The following is a 21566-nucleotide window of genomic DNA, read 5'->3' on the forward strand; positions in this document are numbered from 1 at the left end:
CAAGGGTCCAGGATAAGCAACAGATCATGTACTGTGTGTATATAAAGACTGAGACAAAACAAGTGCTTTACTGACTAGAGTTTTGCTTAATGGCACTCAGCAGTCAGGAACACTTGGTCAGCCATTTTAGTCTGTGGCCCGATTGAAACGTCGATGGACCATCAGAATAATTGAATTACTCTTCCCTGAGTCATTCTGTCGTGATTAACCTCCCAGATATGTGCTAACTGTGGGCCTACGTGAGAGCAGCAAGCAGACAATCTTTCATTTTGCTGGCACGCCTATTCCAGTCAGTTTGGTGCAACACTGTTGGCTGTGACTTATCTTAGTAAGCAACAAGTGGAAGGGTCATCTGTTGGTCACGTCCCGATTATCAGATGTTGCTGAAAAGTGAGAGTACGGGTATAAAGAGCAGTCTGTGATCTAACCTAGAAGCTCGCTTTGGAGATGCCTCACATTACATTTTTGTCTTTGTGCTGATGTCACCCCGATGCCCCCGGTCCAGCAGCAGGAGAATAAGAGCTACATTCTGCCTCTGCGACACAATAGAGCCCTTCTTGCCCTGATATTTTCACAATGTGTTTTTGCAAGGCCCCATGCACACACAGACCGTTGATTCAGAGCAGGCTGAGCTGTGCGCTTTACCTGATATTTCCATTCTTGTTGAAGCAGTTTGCTTCCACAGTCAGAATTAGCTCTGTAAATATAACCGCAGGTCATCAATTCAAATTTCCAAATGAATTCGCAGCTCACATCCAGTGTGAGGTCAGTGACAGAGAAGCCATATAAGCCACTGCAGTACAGTATGGTGGTGTGGCATGGGTTAACGTCTGAGGACCGGAGGAATGTGTTCGGGTCGACAGGGAGAATTCCTCAGTCTTGCGCGACTAGGTCACTGCACTGACGAGAGTCTGCCACCTATTTTAGCATGCGCATTGCCCTCTATCTTTATCTAATTCTGCCTGCCTTTCTCTCTCTCTCTCTCTCTCTCTCTCTCTCTCTCTCTCTCTCTCATCGTTTTTTCTCTGTCTGGCTCCAACTCTGTCCTTCTTTCTCCTCTTCCACTCTCTTCCTTTACATAATTTCCTCTTTTGTTCTTCCTGCCTGCTCTTTATTTGTCTCTGTCTCTCTCTTGTGACTCTTTTAGTTAATCTGTCCTTCACTCACGCCGTCTATTTTGCTGTTCTACTTTGCCGCATGTTTTTTTTCCACTCTTCGTTCTGTCTTTTATTTGTCCCCTTGCACTTTTATCTTTGTGTTTTTCGTCTTCAAATATTAATGCCTCCAGGTATTTATGCTCCAAACGTCACTATTCCGTCATTGTGGTTTATCCATCCTCCAACCCTTCAACTTCCTATCTTTTTTTAGTTTTTTTTGTGTCACGTATTTGTCTCCCTCTCTGTCTTTTTCTGCGGCACATTGAGTTCAGTGCTGCAGTTGCTTTCAAGGGGACATAGCGGGAATACAGGGGAGTGAGACAAAAAAGAAGTAGACGTATTTATTCTTTATATGCTTGTGTATATGACACTGGCATGCTTGTTATTAATGCAGTGCTGTCCATATGGTGCCTGGTGGTGCTGGTCATGTATGATTTATAGGGTGTGTTCCCACATACAGGCCAGGGGCTTTCATACTAGCTATAGGTATTCCTGGGTGAAGGAGTTTGCAGACTCTCACCTCTTCATTGGCTGACAGCGGGGGTGACAGACAGACCCCCAGGTACAGGAGTGTTTCCGCTGCTGGCAGATGTGGCGATTTGACACAGTCTGAGCCTCGCACACATGCTCACTGAATGGAAGCACGTTTCTCCCTTTTACACCAATGTGGACTGTGCACAGCCGTATACCCCATCCAGAGGGGTATTGGCAGCCACATCTGGAGATTCTCTTGTTCGTCTGTACTCTCTACATCCATACACATATGAATTACGTGTGGAATACCTCTCAAATGTTTCATGATTTATTGTTTCACTTTACTTTACAAGTTGTTTCTTTTGTATGCTTTTCCTATCTGAACTATTCTATCATGCTAGATCATTGACTGTTCTGTCATCCCCATCTTGGAGAACATTTAGGTCAAAACTAGAGGAATTTCAATTCCATAAAAGATGATAGACAGAAAAATTATTCATCTTTTAAGCAACAATTCACTGGTTCCAGCCTTTTAAATGTGACATTTCTTTAGTCTTTTTAGTCTTCTTTGGGCTTTGGGAAATTGTGATTTTTCACTATTTGTAAACATTTCATTGGCTAAACTGTAAATTGATTAATTGAAAAACAAATTGACAAATTAGAAAAAGTTGCAGCCCTAATACATAAGAAAATGTTTAATGCACTTTACTGTGATTGACACCGTACCATAAATATTCTGTCATGCTACATTTTTAACTCTAATGTCATGCTCACCTTGTCGTCCGTTTAAGGTTAAAACTGAATTGTTAAGTGAAGACTTTAGTTCCATAAAATATATTCAACATTTCAGAAACTATGACAAAGTAATAACTTGTAATGAAATGCATGCTACACTAAAATAATTTCATTCTCAACTATGTGTGAGTCTGAACTATTTTAGGTAATACAAATCTCCAAATTGGATTTACAGACAATTCTCAGATACAGCTCTTCAAGTGCTATTTTATTCATCTCTGACACCACGTGTGTTACTGTGCGTCTGTGTTCGCTATCGAGCACCTGAAGCCCTTGCAGTTTGAGACAGTGAGGGGAGGTCAGACGTGAGTAATAGCAGTGACTGATGATGTCACAGACAGCATTGCACCGCTTCAGTTGCCCCCTGTGACCCGGCTTTAGGATGGCGGCAGCAGCACGTAAGCACCCGTGGGTAACACACGCCAAAGCACATTAGAGGCAGGGAGCTGGAGAGAGGCGGGGATGGAGCACACAGAACACAGCTCAGGGGGACATAGAGAGAAAGAGACAGTCAGAGAGACAAAGGGAGACAGAAAGAGAGGAGGGGAGGCTTTCACATTAAAGAGGAGAGACAGGAAGAAAAGCTGAGAGACATGGTCATGTTTGCCTCTCCATGCTTCTTTTTTTTTTAGCAGACTGTCTGGTTGGTGGTGATGTTCGACATCATGGCCTCAGGTATCTTTCACTGTCTCTCTGTCTGTCTCTCTGTTGGTTTTACTTCCTTTATCAAAGAAAATCAGTCTTTGCATGAAAAGAAACAAAACCATGATATACCGTAGACAACAATTTTGATTATTAATCTCTGGTTTATGTCCCTTATCATGGAAAAATGCATCACATATGCTGGTTCCAGCTTATCCAAACGTGTGGAGTTTCAGATTTTCTCTCTCTGATATTACAGTTATTTGAATATCTTTAGTTTTGAACAGACAAAACAGGCCATTTTTGCACCTCCAACCTGCCAAATACAGGGTAAATTGCAGATCCTTTGTGTAAGAAATCTTATTTTTAACTGTAATTCTTGAGTTGACTCAGATTGCAAAGGTTAAAATTGTAGTGTAAGTTCAACAAGGGTGAAATGAGTGACAGTGATTCTCCACATCTTCAAATCATCACGTCTGATAGATTGACTCAGAGAGTAACCGTCGCTGGCTGCAACCGGTCCCTTCTTTGCTCCAGTGGGTCCATCAAGTGCTACAAAATATGCAGTTTCTGATGATTCATATGAAGTGATGGCAACCTGTATGTAGCACAGAGAAACATATTGAAGGACAATATGATTTGTGATCTAAATTCTGGCAAATAGAAAAATTGTTGCTTTGATGCATATTAAGTAAAGAATGCATATGTACGTACATTATTAGTGCAGCCAAATGTCCCACCAGAATAGTAAAAAAAGCAACTGTTCACAATAAAATAAAACCTAGATTATTTATTATATATCAGATTATAGTTTACATGGTGAAATGAAAGTGCCTGTTATATTTGACGTGATTCTCTTCAAATATGTTCAGTGTGCAAATTATAAAACTGCCAGTCAACAACTGTGTGATAGTATTCAGCATCCCCACCGCCATTCATGCTTCTCTTTCAAGGCCAAATAGTGAATTCTGGGTAATGCATTGCTATATGTATCTCTTCAATTAAACAATATCACTTATAGCATGCAGAACTTTGCCTTTAGAGATACTGCACTTAAAGTTAACCGAGGCTTTCATCATTGAAATCCATCTCAAGAGCCGAGGAACCTTGTGCAGGAAGTGGAGAACGCCCGTTAAGAAAGCACTCAGCATCCATGACATGTGTTTGTTTTCGCCACTATCACTTCAAAGTCTCATTCAGTTCCGACTCCCAAATGGCTCTTGATTCTTTGATCTCATTGCCGAGCAGATACTCAAAGCTCAGCAATCCTGTTTGTAATTTCAAGGCGATACTCTGACGCAAGAAAATCTCAAGAAAGAAATTTCAGCATAGGTATGATATATATATATATCACAAATGAACAAATGAACTGAATATATTTAATTGAGATAATGAATGATAGATTAAGTCAATTTAGCAAAAAATATAAATTGGTATAAATACACACAAATACTTAAAGAGGAATGATTAAAGTAAAAAAAGAGATTGACAGCGAGGACAAACGCTCTTGGGGGCGGGGGAAACGCGGCGAGCTCACCTTCAGGTATTCGTCGTAAGCACGCTTAGACAGTGTTTGTGTAATTACTCGCACTGCCAGAGGGGGAGACTCTTTTTAATAAAGGTAGAAGTCCAAGAGGCTGATATCGATACTGCTGTAATCTATCGCCTATGTATTGCTCAGCTCAAAATAACATTCTCAACAATAGAACTTTGGTACTCGATTAAATCTCTGGGGATTTCTCGATCACAGTCTAGACCATTATAGTTGACCGGTATATCATATTTCAGCAGAGGACCCGACATGCTCTAGACAGGAATACAGCCTCAATCCAGCGTTTTTGACCAGGAATCTTTTCCTACATCCATTGTTGAGCAAAAACAGCTGTTTGAAGACGTCAACTTCAGGTCACATTATGATAGGTTATTTTGTGATATTATATTGACAAAAAAAAATTGGTTGATGGAAAAAAATCATCAACAGATTTATCGTCAATGGAGATAACTTTATGTTGATGACATTGATACATTGATTAGGATTGTTTGATAGTTTTAGTATTTTCCAAACCTTGCAGTAAAGCCCACTCCCATCTGAGTGGTCCTTACAGGTTTGGCTGTAAATGTCAAGCTGCAACAGGGAGTTTAAGTGAAAAGGTCACAATTATATGCTCGGTAGCCTGAGATTAGGAATAGAAGGCTCAAAGTTGCCTGTGCAGACAGTGGCAGATTGTTCTGTTGTGAGATCTGGGCTTTGAGGTTTGTTTATTCACAGCCATAACTCTCTCACCTCAGTCATCAACAGATTAGATTCTAACAATCAAATACTTTCACAAAGCATAATACTAAAATGCTCTAATATTAGAAAAATGTTGATTATTGCCAGCTCCATGAAGCATTACAAGTATGACAAATATTTGAAAGCGTGGATTAAAAATGTGAAATACTAAATAAGTCATACAAAGAGGTAAATTATTTTGTTCAGGCATCATTTTTTAAAGCACCATTTAAAGGGCTTTTCATTAAAAAAATACACCAAAGTGAAACAAATATGTAACTTTATTTAACCAAGAAAGGGTCTATAGAGATAAAAAAAAAATAAGAATAATTGAAGAAAAAGAAGCACCGTCCAGTCTCCCTTAACACCACCAGTGATGCAGGAATGCTGAGCTTGTCTCCGGTGCGTCGCTGCTCACATGTCTCTCTCTGTTTTCTCTCTACCTCGCCTAACCATCCGTTTTAAACGTCAACGACCTCAAATCACTGAGGTTTTGCTTGTAGAAATGAGTGGTCTTTCCCAAGTGTACAGTTAGTCGCTGTGCTGCTGGTAACACATCACCTCTCCAACCCTCCATCACCCCTCCCCCATCTCCTCCTCTGTGGCGCATCACCCCACTCACTCGCTTTTCAGTCTCTCCTTCTCTCTCCTTCACTCCCTGGTTTAATATTGATCTGAATTCATTTGTTTCCTATTGATCTGCCACTCCACCCTCTGCCGCATTGAACAAACACAAGGACACACACAATGCGCACACAAGCCTCATACACGCACATGCAGATGCAGCACATGCGCGTCTCGAACAAGTCTCACGTGTGCACACACACATACACACAAAGAAAAAAGGCTCAAAACGCTAATTTACCAACCTGTTATACGAGAACTGATTTAAAGGTTAATATGTCCACAAACACACACACACACTGCAGACAGACACAACCGCAATTGCACACTCTTCACCTGTGAGAGGGTGAAAACAGGAAGGTTTAGAGAGGTCCCAGCTCCAGCATCAGACAAGCTAATGACATACAAAGGAACCCGGATTCCATATTGATCCAACACCTCAGCAGTAAGATGAAAATGCAGACAGTCTAGGGCGGGCTCCGGCAGACGACACAATTACAGCTGCAGTTCATTTCTCAGCTTTTTCTCAATTGTACTCCGAGTTATTAGCACAATAAATGGCAATCGTTCAGCCGAGGTGTCATTTGTGGCAGCGATTGTGTATTTTTTGAAAGCCCTTCTTAGTCTTTAGAATAAAATTAGCAAATGGAAGTCCGTCAAGTTTAAGGCGGCACTATGTTCATTGATGGGCTTTGCAAACGCTGCATCATAAGGAAAATGTAAGAATGAGATGTACTGTATAAAAAAGAAAAACATAATTATTATTCTGAACATGAAGGCGTATGTGAGGATCACTCAAAATAGACTACACTGCTCATATTCATGGTAATGAAGGAGCATGTCACCCAGTGCAACAGTTGGGCTCATTAAAGTGTCTTTAATAGTTTTTAGAGAACAATGTGACACAGAAGAATACGATTTTAGGCTTTATAGCTACAACAGAAATACTGATCATCACTAGGGTCAATATAGAGTCTGTTTCGGTTTACTCTTTTCATGGGAACTTATTGACGATAACAAAAGTAAAGAATATTGCTTTGTCCTTTAAGGTTCAACGCTTAATTCATTCATCCTTTGTCTTCACTAGGATGTGACAGTTTGACCAACCTTTCTTGCGGCTCCACCAGCCACTCCAATTTGCCATGACACCAGACTGATTCTCCCGCCCTCTGACCTCCTTTCAGGACATGCTGTGTTCAGTCATCTCCAGCAGCGGCTTGAGGTCAAAGGGTCGGGGGGGCGAGAAACAAGGGGGAGAGACGGTTTCCTCTCGATAAAATTAGATAAGATGCACCACAGGCAATTCTCGCTCTCCCTAAGTGCATGCAGACAGGAACACGGAGGCCCATAGATATACGTACATGTACACGTGTGGGAATTAATGAGCGCACACCAACACAAAAGCCTCACATCGCCGTCTCTGTTGTCTTTCATTGTGTTGCAGTGTCATAATTATTGCATTTGTTTTGCTCACTGTTGTTTAATTTATGATGTCGAACTGTGTTTTCCAGCATTATTAATGTATTATTCATCACCGTTGACTTTAACCGTCTCGGCTGTAAATGTATTTTTGTACCACCCGCTCATTCATGCATTGTTGATGGCACAGTATTCATTCTCACCATTATCTCCCACTTTGTTAATCCATTTCATACTCCGCGCACCATGTTTGATGCTTCGCCCCTTCATAAATGCTCGCTTCTCTATTCATTTCTTTGTGCTGCCGAGTGCTTCATCTCCAATCAGGGATTGGTCCATTATGGTTTCATTGTCTCCTAGAATTCCCTCATACTTGAGTCCAGGGTGGTTTTTTACCAGCACTACTTGTTTATGTGGATAAAAGCCCAGATAAGGTTGTGTCTGGGTGGCTGACTTTATTTATTTACTTATCCGAACTTCATGGCTCAATGTGTTTATTGATGTTCCCCTTCCTATCCTGTGGTATGCTAATAATCTGCATGATGCTCTGCTGATTTCAGGAATGCCGTGGTCAACCATAGAAGCTCCCCAGTGAGAGGAGAGCCATGGGAAAAGCCTCAAACTAGTTCTCGGTTGTGAGGTAAATGCTTTGGCAACATCTGTTTCTTCCTTTTTATACCAACAAAGACTCTTTGAATCTGACTGAAATAGAGATTGTGAGCGTCAGCTCCAAGTATACAGAGAGACGGACTTCCATGTCTCTGAGCCTCTCTTTCTGTCTCCTCCTGTCTCTTTAATCTGTACTCTAATCATAAAACACAAGTTTCTTCCTATTGAAAATGCGTTTTGATGCAGCATTGTAATATCTCAGCCACTATACACAGACTAGTTCCTGACTGTTAGCTATCACACACACTACAACCTGTTGAAAGAACACCAAATCAGAGAGCTATCATGTATATAATTTAAGAACATTGTATATGGGACTCGCATAACTGTTTGCATGATTAGCAGTCACACACGTATACACACTTTCCCCTCTTCTACTCATGCACACACATCCTGGCCGACACTACCCAGTAGCCATTAACAACAGTGCCCTAGCAACCATTGGGCATCATGCCAAGCCGCTGAGGTTGCCTGGTACCGTGTTCCTATGGCAACGTTTTCTGCCTTTTGTAAATAAGGTACAGGGATAGTGAAATGGGGGGATTTGGGAGGAATCGCACCGCCGAATCTCAACCTATCTTGAGGGAACTAATGATTTATAGTTTGTGAGTCGTGGATACGTATCCTGGCCTTGTACTGAGCTGTCTTCTGACTGAGGAGGGGTGTAGTATCCACAGGGATCTATATAAATAAAGTTATTATTATTATTATCTCATCTCCAAGTCCTCGTGACACACTGTCAGATCCAGCATGTAGTCTTAGTCTTCCTTCCTGGTCTTTAGATTACTTCTTATAAATATAATTGGGAAAGTAATGGTCACACTCTACTGTAGACTCCCTGGAAGTTAAATCTGAATTTTGGACATGTTTTCTGACAATTTATATAAAAAGTGTATTCATCTATTTGTTCTTTTTTCATCAACGTAGTTTATCTTGGATTGATTTTTAATAGTTTATTTTTAGAACTCTATTCATCAAGAAGCCGTTGTGTTTTCCTACACAGTGTGTGCTCTTCTGTAAAGTCAAGTGAACCTTCAGCGGTCCTTGGCCCAGAGTTTGAGAATCGCTGTCTGAGGCCTACATTCCTGTTGAGCTGGCACTCGCCAGACGATTCATAGCAGCGGTTAACAGTTTATTTGCTGTCACCGGGCAGATTTCACTCCTCTGTGCCCCTACATTGTTGGGGTGGCGCCGTAGTCTCTGTGCGTCACTTCTCAAAGACAATGAGTGGGGGAGAGTCACCTGAAGTCTTTGTTTTGTCGAAACGGCAGAGCCTAAACGTCTTAAAGAAAAGGTCTTTCTTCAATTGAAAAAAAACGTCTCGTTGCGAGGCAGATGTGTGCTTGATTTCAGTAATTATCCGTCATTATTATCTCTCCAGTTAGTCCATGTCTTTTTGTTCTTGTTTTTCATGTAAATCACCATGAGGTCTTTGCCATTTGGCTTTCCTCTGACAGGCCATTGTTGTTGAAAAATTAATTTGTTTAATATAAATTTTGAATAAAACAGAATGCAGATGCTCTCTAATCTTGAAATTGATTGGGTCAGAACCGCCATGCATCCATACGTTTTACATTTAGTTAGTTGAAAACAAGAAAAGGATTTCAGATTTCAAGTTTTTACTTCTATTTCTTTTTCAGATTAATTATCTGTAGTATTTTTTACATCCAATTCGTAAATTATACATTTAAAAAGAATTCTGTTAATTTTCCACAAAGAAATTAACCGTTGTTTTCTTGAATAAGTTAATTATAATTTATGTGCCTTAACTCACAGTTCAAAAAATGAATGAAAATCTTAAGCCCTCTTATCAAAGAAGCAAAGAACCTGAACATTTGTAGAGATTTTGTTGTCGACTTAATGGAAAACTTTTGGCTGCCAGTTTTCATACATACATACATATGCAATGGTTATTTTCCTCAAATAATAGAAAAAAATATTATTTAAGTTTGATTATTTTAGCAGTAACAAACGATAAGTTATTGCTCAGTATTGTCTCAACTGTTGTTTTGCAAGATTAAACCATGACGCTCATGTGTGTGATAATCCATATCCATAGAGTCATTGTTAGAACTGAGAGGAACAACTTGAATTAAATTTATAAACTGAACTCCCCTCAAACTTACTTTAAGAGGTTTTACAAGCCTGATGTATAAACTGGTTCTGATTAAATAAGCCACTTAAACGTTACTTTTATTTTTGGCTGATTAAATAAAAAAACATATATATAGTTCTGCTTAGCAACAGATGTTTTTTTCAGTATTGTGTTGCAATACTAAAGCTTCTAGTGGCCATCTTGGTATTTGCCAGTTAGTTCAGCACTGTCATTATCTTGTTCCTCACGGGCCAAATTTTCGTGTCGTCCAAAACTTTGGGCACTAATACAACGTTATGAGTGATTACAACGGCTAAAAATAACGTGGATTATTGTATTGCAGAGGGGGCATGACCAGTTTTCTTGCAATTTTCAGGTTCATCAATATTTGGTGATTTAGGCGTACCTTGGTATATACTTTGGCTCAACCTGATTAATTTGTTTTCACTCTCTCAATAGGCCAAACTGTAATCCCCACAAAGCTTCATCTGACCCGACACCAGCCCGGGTCTGGGCTTATGCACAACCCTGGCCTCCAGTGCAGGGGCTTCCCACCAGACTCACATTGGCACACAAACACACCCAGGCAGATTGGCAAAGAGCTGGTATTGGCACAACCATGCCGCATTCATGCGTGATCCGACTTCGAATGAGACGGTGAGAGAGGTTTGAAAAGGGGAGGAGCAGAATCAAGGGCAACAAGGAGGGAGACTTAGATGGTATGAACAGGGAGAATGTCTCAGAAAAAAAAGAAAATACTTGTAAAGGATTTTGAGGCCTGAAATGTTCAGTGATGGAGGACAAATAAGAGGCACTAAGAGAGGTGGGAGGACGGCCAAAGAAATAAAATGAAGGGTAGGCGGAGGGTGGGCTTTTAGCATGGCAGAGGGCAGTGGAGAGAGGCGAGGTGAATGGGTTTGTGTTTGGAAGCTGGCCAATAAAAAAAAAAAAATCTATGTCTCTATTAAGCATATGTTGCTGCCGTATCTTTTGAAGTTCACACTTAGTTGGCAAATTTTTTATTTAATAATGGTTAAATGTTGAATCTTTAGCTCCGTTACAAGTTAAGACTGCTTACAAATGGCTTTTATGTCCATAATGTAATTGAACAAGACCCAGCGCAGCCATTTATCATCTTGCACACGTTTACCTGTGCTATGCAGTACATATTAAAATGCAGTTATCGTCCTGGCAGTTAATAGAGTGAGTTCCCTTTCGAGGAGTCGGTGTTCTACCACTTTTGTGTTTTGAGTCCAGCTTTATCGGTGAGACTCCAGTCGTACAAGACTTCAAGGTTGTATTTTTGGTGCATTGACCGAGCTGAATAGGGGGCCAAGCAACTCAGCTGCACAGCAGCTATCAAGTAATCAATGAGTCATTGAGGCACACAAGAGGAGTGTCAAAACACAGCCATTGACTGCTAACAACAGCCAATTTGCAGTTTTTGCAGGAGATCACCTCGGCGAGATGTCGAATGTGTGGGTGCGGCTCATTATTTATTGGGTATGAGAGAAATTGACTGGATTGTGCTGTTACTCCAAATTGTCAGCCAATTACTCACCCATTAGATCCTCTTTGTTGTATTGGAAACTGCTCTCAAATGCACCAATGTATGCATTACCCAGAATGTACCTTATTAAACAGTGCAAATCAGCTTATAATATTTTAATGTGACGAGCTATCTATCTGACACCATTCCTGAGATTCTGATGAGACCAAAAGTAGATAAACACACCGGCAAACATTAACAGCACACAATCTGGATAAAATACTACAGTTATCTTTATTTACAGAAATTGAGTCTGACTCATTCATTCATGCACTCACTCTTATTCAGCCATTCTATGGCTGAGAGGAGGCATGGTCGTTTCTACAGGCATCATTAACTCTCCCTCTGCAGCACTGCTGAACTCTGGGTGCTTTGCATCTGTGACACTGTTTTGCCCTTGTTAATATTAAGACCTGAGGGCAGTGACGTGTTGTTCACTACTGCCACTATTCTGTTAGGTAACACTTGACGATGATCCTCTCCCACAAAGTCAGTTTTCCATTTTTAAGTATCATAGCTTTTCAAAGAATATTTTTTCCTTTGTGTCACAGTCGAAAGAGAAGAGAGGGAGAGAACTTATATGGTTCAGGATAACGGTCTCAGAATACTTCAAATGAAACAGGAAGAAAGTATTTAATGTTCGAACCGGAGATTGTATGTAAACATAACTTAAGACAGGCAAACGTGTTCATAGCTGTTCAAAAGAACTACGCTTGATGGTGGGGCATCTGGGGATGAGGTGTGATAATTGTAGAAATGGGGATAAGGGAGCACACTTCTGGTCGGTGAATAAAATAACTTCAGAGAGTTCAGACCCTTCCTACGTTCACAACTCTGCACACCTGGCCACGTGATTGCTGGATTGTTTCAGAAAATTACAAACAATTTATGTGCAAATCCCCCCCCCCGAGTCTTTTGGAGAAGGTGTTTCAGACAATCCAACAATCACTTCATTTGAAGCATAGACAAGGGAAGACCAATTTATTTTTATAGCACCTTCCAACAACAAGGCAATTCAAAGTGCCCTACATAAGAAGCCATTGAGACAAGAAAATATAGAAACACAAGTCAATATATAAATGACAGCATACATACAAGATAAAAAAATAAAACACTACATTATGACATCATGAATATAGCTTACATTGTAGTTACAGTGCAGTGATATAAATTAATAATCCCAAGGCAGTAGAAAACAGAAAATGTATTAGTTAGTAATCTTCAAACTTCACATGAATGTTTTTATCAGATACTTTAGCACCATCAAAAGGAATGGACTACGTTTAAAACAACATATGATATCATATATTACAGAGCTGAAACTTTTAGTCAATTAATCAATTTTAATCATTTTTTCAAGCAACAATGCCTTACTGTTCCAATCCTCCAATGTGATTGTTTGCTACTTTTTTGTTTGTTTTAAACGATGGCAAACTGTGTTTGCGTTTTGGAGAGTTGGTCAGACAGAACAAGCAGTTTGAGGATGTCACCTTGAGCTGTGGTTTTCACTATCACGTGACATTTTATAGGCAAAACTTTCCATTGAAAAAACAAGCTTTAATGATAATGACAAGGAAACGTCAGTAGCGGCTTTAATGTATCATTAAATCTTAAGAATATTTGTGGTCAAATGTCTTGAGTTAATATACTACCATAGACAAGTGTTGCTCTTTCAGCCCGCTGAAAGTGTGATATATAATATCAGCCTTCTTCAGAAACCATGACACGATAGGAATCTAACTATTGGTTCAGTAAAATGAAAACAGAAGAGGAGTATTCGACTTTAACCTCAGAATGACAATGAAGTTTGCTCAGTAGTGCTGAATCGAGTCTTTGAGGATAAGGAAGATTCCACCGGCTCCAGTTGCAGAAGTAGGTCAGGCAGACGCCTACAGTAAGCAACTGCAGGTTAAGTGCTTGCCTTTGTATTCAGCGGCAGTAATGGTCTGCCTTGGCCTGCGGTGGGGGGTGGGGGTGGTCTATGTACTGAGTATACCCACAAGAGGGAGACAAGTCCACAAAATGTTTTCTTGTGCATTCAGTTAGCCAGTCTCAGCTATTATTTCTTTAAATTCCAACAGTATCACAGTATTAATCTTGAATCTTGTAGCCACAGACCAAGATGTTTCCGTATCCTTTTTTATAACGTGGTAATCTGGAAAATAGCTTCATCATAAATATATGAGATTATGATTGAAATGAGATGTAGGGAAGCGACAGATATACATAGACAGACAGAAGTAAAAGACACAGAAGACTCTGCATGGAAGAAGAAGAAGAAGAAGAAACTCCAACGCTGACCCTGCTCCGGTGCTCTGCAGTGTGAGGTAGTTGGTTGTATGGTTTCGCATCATAAACAGCCTGGAGATAACGGTACAACCTTCTAGCTTTCCCTGCGGTGTCGCCCAGACTTCAGACGAAGGACACCGCTCTTTATGTCTCTTGAAGTGGTAAGTTCAAAGACGGACCCGAACAAGGAACAACATTTACGTTTTTTAAGGTTGCAGTTAACCCATTTGAATCATTTTAACTATTTGACCAGTACAATTTATATTGAACATGGCAAAGTAATATAGCAAATCAAAGAGTGTTTAGGGCTGTAGTTAAATTATTCAATGAGGGTCCTAATTGTATTTAGGTATAATACAGTGTGTTCCCTCTATGTTCTCTCACCATGTCTTTCTTTTACCTCTTTGTTCAACATGGTCTGTTTTCAAAGATCTGATAGATGTCTTTTGCAGTGCTGGACAAAAGAGCTGCACTAACAGTCACTACCATAGAGACCACATCCATTATGGAATCTAAAACAATTTAACATTTCTCCTTCAACAATTTTCCTGCCCATAATTATAATAAAAAAAACCAGCAACAAAACAGTTTCTTCACTGACTTTAAATCTAATACATTTGAAATAGTAATCAGGTTTTTCTGTTGAGGTCCAGCTAATGCAGACATCAATATACCCACCTTGCTCTGCAGGGCTCTTTGATATGTTATTTGCTGCAGTCCAACAGGGTATAGAGCCAACTATCGATAGCGCTTTGCTTCTTTGCATTCTTAGCAGCCCGTGCAAAAAAAAACACCTGACACCTCTTAACGCGTTATGCTGGAATATGATCGAGAACGTTAAAACCAGGAAAACAAACCTATAAAGAACTCCTATTTTATTTATTTAATTGGGGGTCAGGGGCATTTTTGCTGTCTGTAAAGTAAAACAGCAGGTTGCACTGTGTTTTCAACAGTTTGAAAATATGAAATTTAAATTGCAATATGTTATAACCTTGGCCTTTTTATGGAAATCATAATGGTTTAATTACATATTGTACAAATATGAAGCATTTTATGGCCAAAAGGTTTCTAGTTCTTGTTTATTTTTGAAAGCAGTCCTCCCTGTGCATTCATTCAATCGACATAAGAATCTCCAAAGTGAACGATCCGTACACGCTTGCTGCTCTCTGTAGTCATGGTAGATAATGACAGTGTGCCTAGACGTTAGTATCAGTGTGTCCTGAAGCGCGAGGCTGTACGTGAACTTGCTTACCGCCTCCTTCTCCCTGCAACCCCCCAACCAGCCCCCACCCGCTCCTCGCTCCCCACCAACCCCACCCCACCCCCCTCTGTCCCCCAGTGTGTCTGGCTAGTGGCTGAGACACTCAGTATCCGCATTGCGTTGCAGTGCGAGGAGGGGAAAAAAGAGCATATATCAGCAATCTCTGCCAAGCGCTGCTCTTTTCTGTACGCACACAAAGAGACGACTCCTCGGCATGTTCCAACTCAAGAGGAAATACATCCGTCACAATAGAGCTGCTTGCCACCCGCTATTTTATGAAATGTGACCACTTACTGCACGTTTTTTAATTTAATACTAACATTTCATACATAATGTTGATTTTTTTTTTCTTCTTTCTATTAACAGCTCTATTTTCTTGTTAATGTATCTTTAGTTTATTGTACTATATCACTTCAAGCATGCATATAATTCAAAAAATTGCATTTTCTTATTGAAATTTTCACAACATTTTAATTTGTAATTTGGGGAGTTTTTTGTTGAAGATGCAAAAGTTCAGCTATGTGATTTCACAATTTCTAATGACTCACTTATTGCTTGCCATGTGATGGGGAGGATATCTGGGAATTAGTGATGCAATGAATTGTGCAGATAGCAGACTGTTGTGTGAATGAAATATGGAAGAGGAGCAGCAGTGTTGTGGTCAGAACGACTGGGAGGTTAATCACCTTTGGGCTTGCTGTGGCTTTGATCCTCATGCTGTGTAAAATCCACAGCCTCCGTCTGTGAGCTCCCTCCACCGCCTTCTCCCCCCCCCCCCTCCCCCCGTTCCCTCCCTACCTCACACACCAACAAACACACTCTCTCTCTCACACAGATGTGTAAGTGCACAGCGGTGCACAAGAACATGCACGCACACACACCTCACACATGCACCTCCCTCCGGACACGTTGACTTTCTCTTCTCCAGATGCACGGATGTTCAAACACACACTAACAAAGTAATAGACACCCATTCAGAGACATCGTGTGAACGTAGACTGCAAGATAGGCAATACGACGTCCTGTCACGCCTGAAAAAAAATGTAAGGGGTTAGAGTGGGAGAGAGAGAGGGTGAGAGACAAGGAGGAGAGGATGAAAATGAGGGGAAGGGCTGAGACAGAGTGGGGGGAGGCGGGGACAGTGATAGAGAGTGTTCAGGCAAGAAAGGAAGAAAGAGCGATAGCTGGAGATACTGCATGCTTGCATAAGTGTGTGTGTGTGTGTGTGTGTGTGTGTGTGTGTGTGTGTGTGTGTGTGTGTGTGTGTGATGTATGTAGGTGACACAGATTTATGATAGAGGGGGTCATAGATGGAGTCACTGTTGGTGGTTGTTGGGGGAAGTGAGGGTGTTGGTACAGCACCAGATAATGGAATCAATGCAATTGTCTGTGTGTGTGTGTGTGTGTGTGTGTGCGTGTGAAGCGTACCTGCCTCATAGACATTGCCTGCTCGGACTCTAATCGCCTGGAGAATTAGTGATGTGACTTGGCAGAGGGAAGCAGGCACAAAACAGAGCCAGGCACAGCGCCTCAGAGAGGGATAGAAGAAGAGGAGAGACAAAAAGAGGAGAGCGAGAGATGGAGGGGTAGCGAGAGGGGAATAGCTTTTCTGTTCGCCGCAGCGTACAGCGCTCAGTAAAAAGGAAGACTGTGAAGATGGGGCAGGATAGGTTTTATCAAGCGTTATTTTCTTTACCTCTGGATTAATTGATGCTGTTTTTTTTCTGTCAAGGGGAAAATGGATCAATATTTCATCGTAAGAGTGCGTTGTGTTTTTATGTGTGTGCGTGTACCTGTTTTACGTACATGCACTTGTTGTATGCAAGTACACATGGACATGTGTACAAATGTGTGTGTTCACGTAAGGGACATCAGGAAAGGGCAAATGGTGAGTTGAGAATGACTTAAACGGGCCGGCTAACAAATCGAGACAAGTAATTCGACTTACCATGGCCACCCGCCATATTTCCTTCATTTTTGTCCACCTTCATGTTCATTCTTTTTGACATGGGTAATTTTTTTTTTTACATGAGAATATTTCTCTTCATTCTCCCTCTGGCTTCTGATTTTCATCCTCCGGTCTTTGTCTCTGGTGCTTTTGAGAGCAGCAGAGGAGCTCATGAAACTGGGACAGAGGAAAACATCTCACAGCACAGAGACAAAGAGGAAACAGAGAGAGGCTGCCTAATTTCTCACTCTGGCAGCAAAAGGCTTCATGTTCTGTGTGCCTTCGTGGAGTCGCATGTTTGTCTGCATGTGCGCGCACCTGGCCACAGACAGATTTTAGTAAATTGTGATCTTTCTGAATTGTTAGCAGACAATAAAGCTGCCGTCGGCACAGACTTACATGTGACTTACAAATGGAGCTTTTTGGCTGTGTACCAGTTGTTTGGACCCCGGCTCATATTCTTCATGTGGCATTTGCAGTGTCAGGCTTGTGTGACATTTATTTTGTCTGGGGAAGAGTAAATCAGTGTTACTCCCTCAAGGCTGAACATCTTTGTCATGGGGGAGTGATTGCATAATCCTCCTGTGAGATCACAAGGCCTGTAGGAAATATAAGACGACAGTGTTGTCTGCGGCTCCAGGCACAGCTGTCTGTGGATGTTTCATGCATGTGCACAAGCAAACAGTTGCGTTTGTCTATGAACCGTATGACCACTCCGTTAGAGCCTAAAGCTCCTACAGGCCGTATGCTCATCACATATGCAAATCCCGATTTATACATTAAATTTGAGGATTTTCCTCTGCATGCGTGTGTCTTTGTCTAGCTGTCTGCCAGCAGGGGGCATTTTATTTGAATGCCTTACCGCACAGACCTTTACGGAATTTTCGGCTCTGGTTGTGGCAGGAGGACAGACAGTAAAATGGCCCTGACAATGAAACAAACGGATAAATATCGAGGATTAATATTTATATGTTTTACAATGTACTCTAACTAAATCTTTCTTATTTCTGCAGGATGTGATCCAGTCCATTTTGTACGGATGTGTCCAGGCGCTTCATTTAACATCGGACTGCATCGGCATCGATAAAAAACAACGGTAACCACCCAATATGAAGAATAAACTGTTTCTCATTTTAGAGTCTACTGTTGTTACACTGTAAGATGCTACGTATCTATCTGAAGTTAAACATGTATTGATGTGCAGTTTTATTGTCGAAATGTAATCTAATTTAACTTAAATAACGGATAATTCCTAATAAACGTACATGCTACATTTACATACCGGCATACGTACATACATCACAGAAATATATTTTTTTAATTATAAAATTTCAGGGCTGACAGAAATACTTAAGACGCGACGGATTTTACTTGCGGACGAGGCTGATTGAACAGCTAACTGACGGTGTGCTTCATTGTCCCTGAGACCCTTAACCTGTGATGATATGAAAGGTCACAGGTGAGGTCCTTGGGAACAAAGTTGCATGCAGTTGCATCTGGAGGCTCCAACATTTCGTGTCATTAGACGGAGAGAAAACATATTACAAGTTGTGTACTTTTTTTTTAATCATGAGACTATCTGCAGAGCAGTTTCGACTGCATGAACTCATCTGGCAAGAATTCCCCGACCTTTCCAGACATCATGGAAAGCCAAGAAGAGACGACGTGGTTCTCTGAAGGGGGCAGTTCCTTTTGGCTAGCTTTGTGAGCTGAACACTTGCATGGTTCAATAAAAAGACAGCCAAGGATCGTGACCCCGATGTATGATTCACATGGGATTTTTAGAAGGTGTTCACAGACACTTAAAATTACAACATCCAAGAGCTGTTAGTCACATTAAGACAGCCAAGTGTCATCACCTTGATGCTTATTCATTTGTAGACATTTTAAAGCTCCTCACAGCAACTGAAAATATCTGTTGATGTTTAACATTTAATAAAATATGTTGATAAGAAAAAAGTGCATTCTCATCATTTCTTATTTTCTCAATTAATCCATTAATCATGTGGTCTATAAAATCTCAGAAAATAGTGAAGTGTAAACGATTAATTGAATATCAAAATAGTTGCCGATAAATGTACTGTTGATCAATTGATTAATCAACGGGTTGTTGCAGCTCTACGCTTTCCTGTTTGTTATGGATGAGTGATTTGTGGATGTTTATTAATGGAAAATATGAGAATAAAATTCAAAAAATGGGGAAAACTTGTGTTGTTTCTGTTAAATACCATGTAAATCCAATAAATACTGAAAAGGTTTTTTTTTAAACGTGATCAGCTGTTTTTCACTGGTGTTTCGTGGTACGTAAGCAGCATAAGAGGCATTTTTCCTCACCCAGTCAGGAGTTTACTGTGAGATAAACATTTCAGATCAGTGTAGTAATGATCAGCATGGGATATTAGGCACCTACAGAGAACACAAATATAACTTGTCACATGTTATGACTACTTAACAAAGCACCAGAGCCTGCAGTTTTCATGTGAATAAATGAGAGTGACGTGGTCCTCTTTCAGACTCTTGCCCTGACACTCAGCCAAGGTGGCTCAGTGTTCCCTGGCTCTCAGCCCCCCCATGTGTTTGTGCATCCCAGGACAGTTGACATTGATTGTGCAGGAGACAGACTGAGACACATTAGTACCCAGCTCGTTCCTGCCGCTGAAAAACACATTAACTGGCTGCATTGGGAGCCCTGTCTGGTAACCATGGCAAAGCACACGGGGAGGGAGGAGGAGGAGGAGGAGGAGGAGGGTTGAGACGGGGCAGCGGGTTCAGTGCGCAGTCTCTCAGGGGTTGTCTTTCTCAAACGCTCCTTTCCTTTCCTCCGGCCACGTCTGTCATTTTCTCTGTGCCTCTGTCTCCCTCTTTTGAACTGACAGCCTCTCTCTCTCTCTGGCTCTCCTCTGCTCACACACATACAAACACAATTTGCATATTTCTTTCTCTTCTCTTGCATTCTTCTTATTGACGCTGACCTCATCAATCTGCCCTTACCTCGTACTCCACCCCCTTATCCAACTACGCTGTGCAACATAATCTGCCTCTCTAATTTGCCTTCTTTTTTTCCGCCCCCCCCCCCCCCCCCCCCCCTATATCCTTTCTTTCTTTGTCAATACGGTTCCCCTATGGAGAGAGGTACAGGAAAGAAAAGAAGCAGCTAAAATAATGTGGGATAAACTCAGCTAACATTGATTCTGAAGGAGGACAGATGAGCTTTCCACAATCATTCTCACATTCTCTACACTATTGGTGTATATAGTAGGATAAGGATAGTGTTTTTACAGTTGTAGTTGTAAGTATTCTATACCCGATGTGTTTCTGCTGCTGCAACACTTTTCCTATGTGGGATCAATAAAGGTTACCCCATCTTATAAATCAGTCCTCATAGAGCCACGTCAATTTCCAACATGTGCTATATTGGCTGAGCATATTTTAATGAAGGTACGTATGTTTTTTCTCGGTGCTGGAGTACAATTTTAAGGTATTTATACTTATACTTATACCACGTCAGTTGTGTAACAGTAGCTCAAGTAGGGAAGAATCATAGTAAGCTGACTTTGACTTGATGTCAGTTACACAGTAAAGTTGAATAGCTACCAGAAGCCACTGGTCATACCACACCAAGTAAGGCTGTTGCAGTGTATTGAATTGACCAATTTTATTACTTATGAATGAAACGTAGTTTGTAAGAGAAAAAAATGTGTAATTACTTCTTTCAAAGGTTACATTGTCTCGCTTTGAACCATATATATTAAATCTGTTATGTCAGCCACCATCGTTTTAATCAGCTTCTCTTTTACCTCTCTATGTTTATTATAGATAAGATAAACTCGATTGATCGTACACAGAGGAATTGCACGAACACATACATAGTAAGTTTAAATATCTAGTATACTACAAATAGACTACATTTTGAGTATCCGACTAAAATGAAGCATGTAAAAACAAAAATCAAAGGTACTAATTTATCCTTTATTTAACCATTGAGATACAATATTTATTCGGCCAGTGAGTCCTGGTTAATAATTTTGCGACCTTGTCTGAACCTGAGCGTTCGCTATACCTTAATACATTTAGGTTAATGCTGTCATGCCCCTTCAGGTTTCCCCTGTCCAACACAGTGGCAGGATATTACTGATCCAGACAACTATGATTGATTGAATCGCGTTAGGTTAAGTTTTATCTGTAAATGACCAACCTGTTAATGGCCAACTGTTTGAAATACAGGCTGATATATAGTTGGAGAGGAGAGTCTGATGCTGCTATACTATATGACTGAATCAGTCAACTTGAACTTGGTGGACTCTGGACTCAGGCAATGACTATACTGCAGCAGTCTCCCATTCAAGCTAACATTAGCTATCCATCAGAAGTC

The sequence above is a fragment of the Anarhichas minor genome, unplaced genomic scaffold (genome assembly GCF_050575085.1).
Source record: "Anarhichas minor isolate MPS153535 unplaced genomic scaffold, ASM5057508v1 ptg000033l, whole genome shotgun sequence".
In the NCBI taxonomy this organism is placed as follows: Eukaryota; Metazoa; Chordata; class Actinopteri; order Perciformes; family Anarhichadidae; genus Anarhichas; species Anarhichas minor.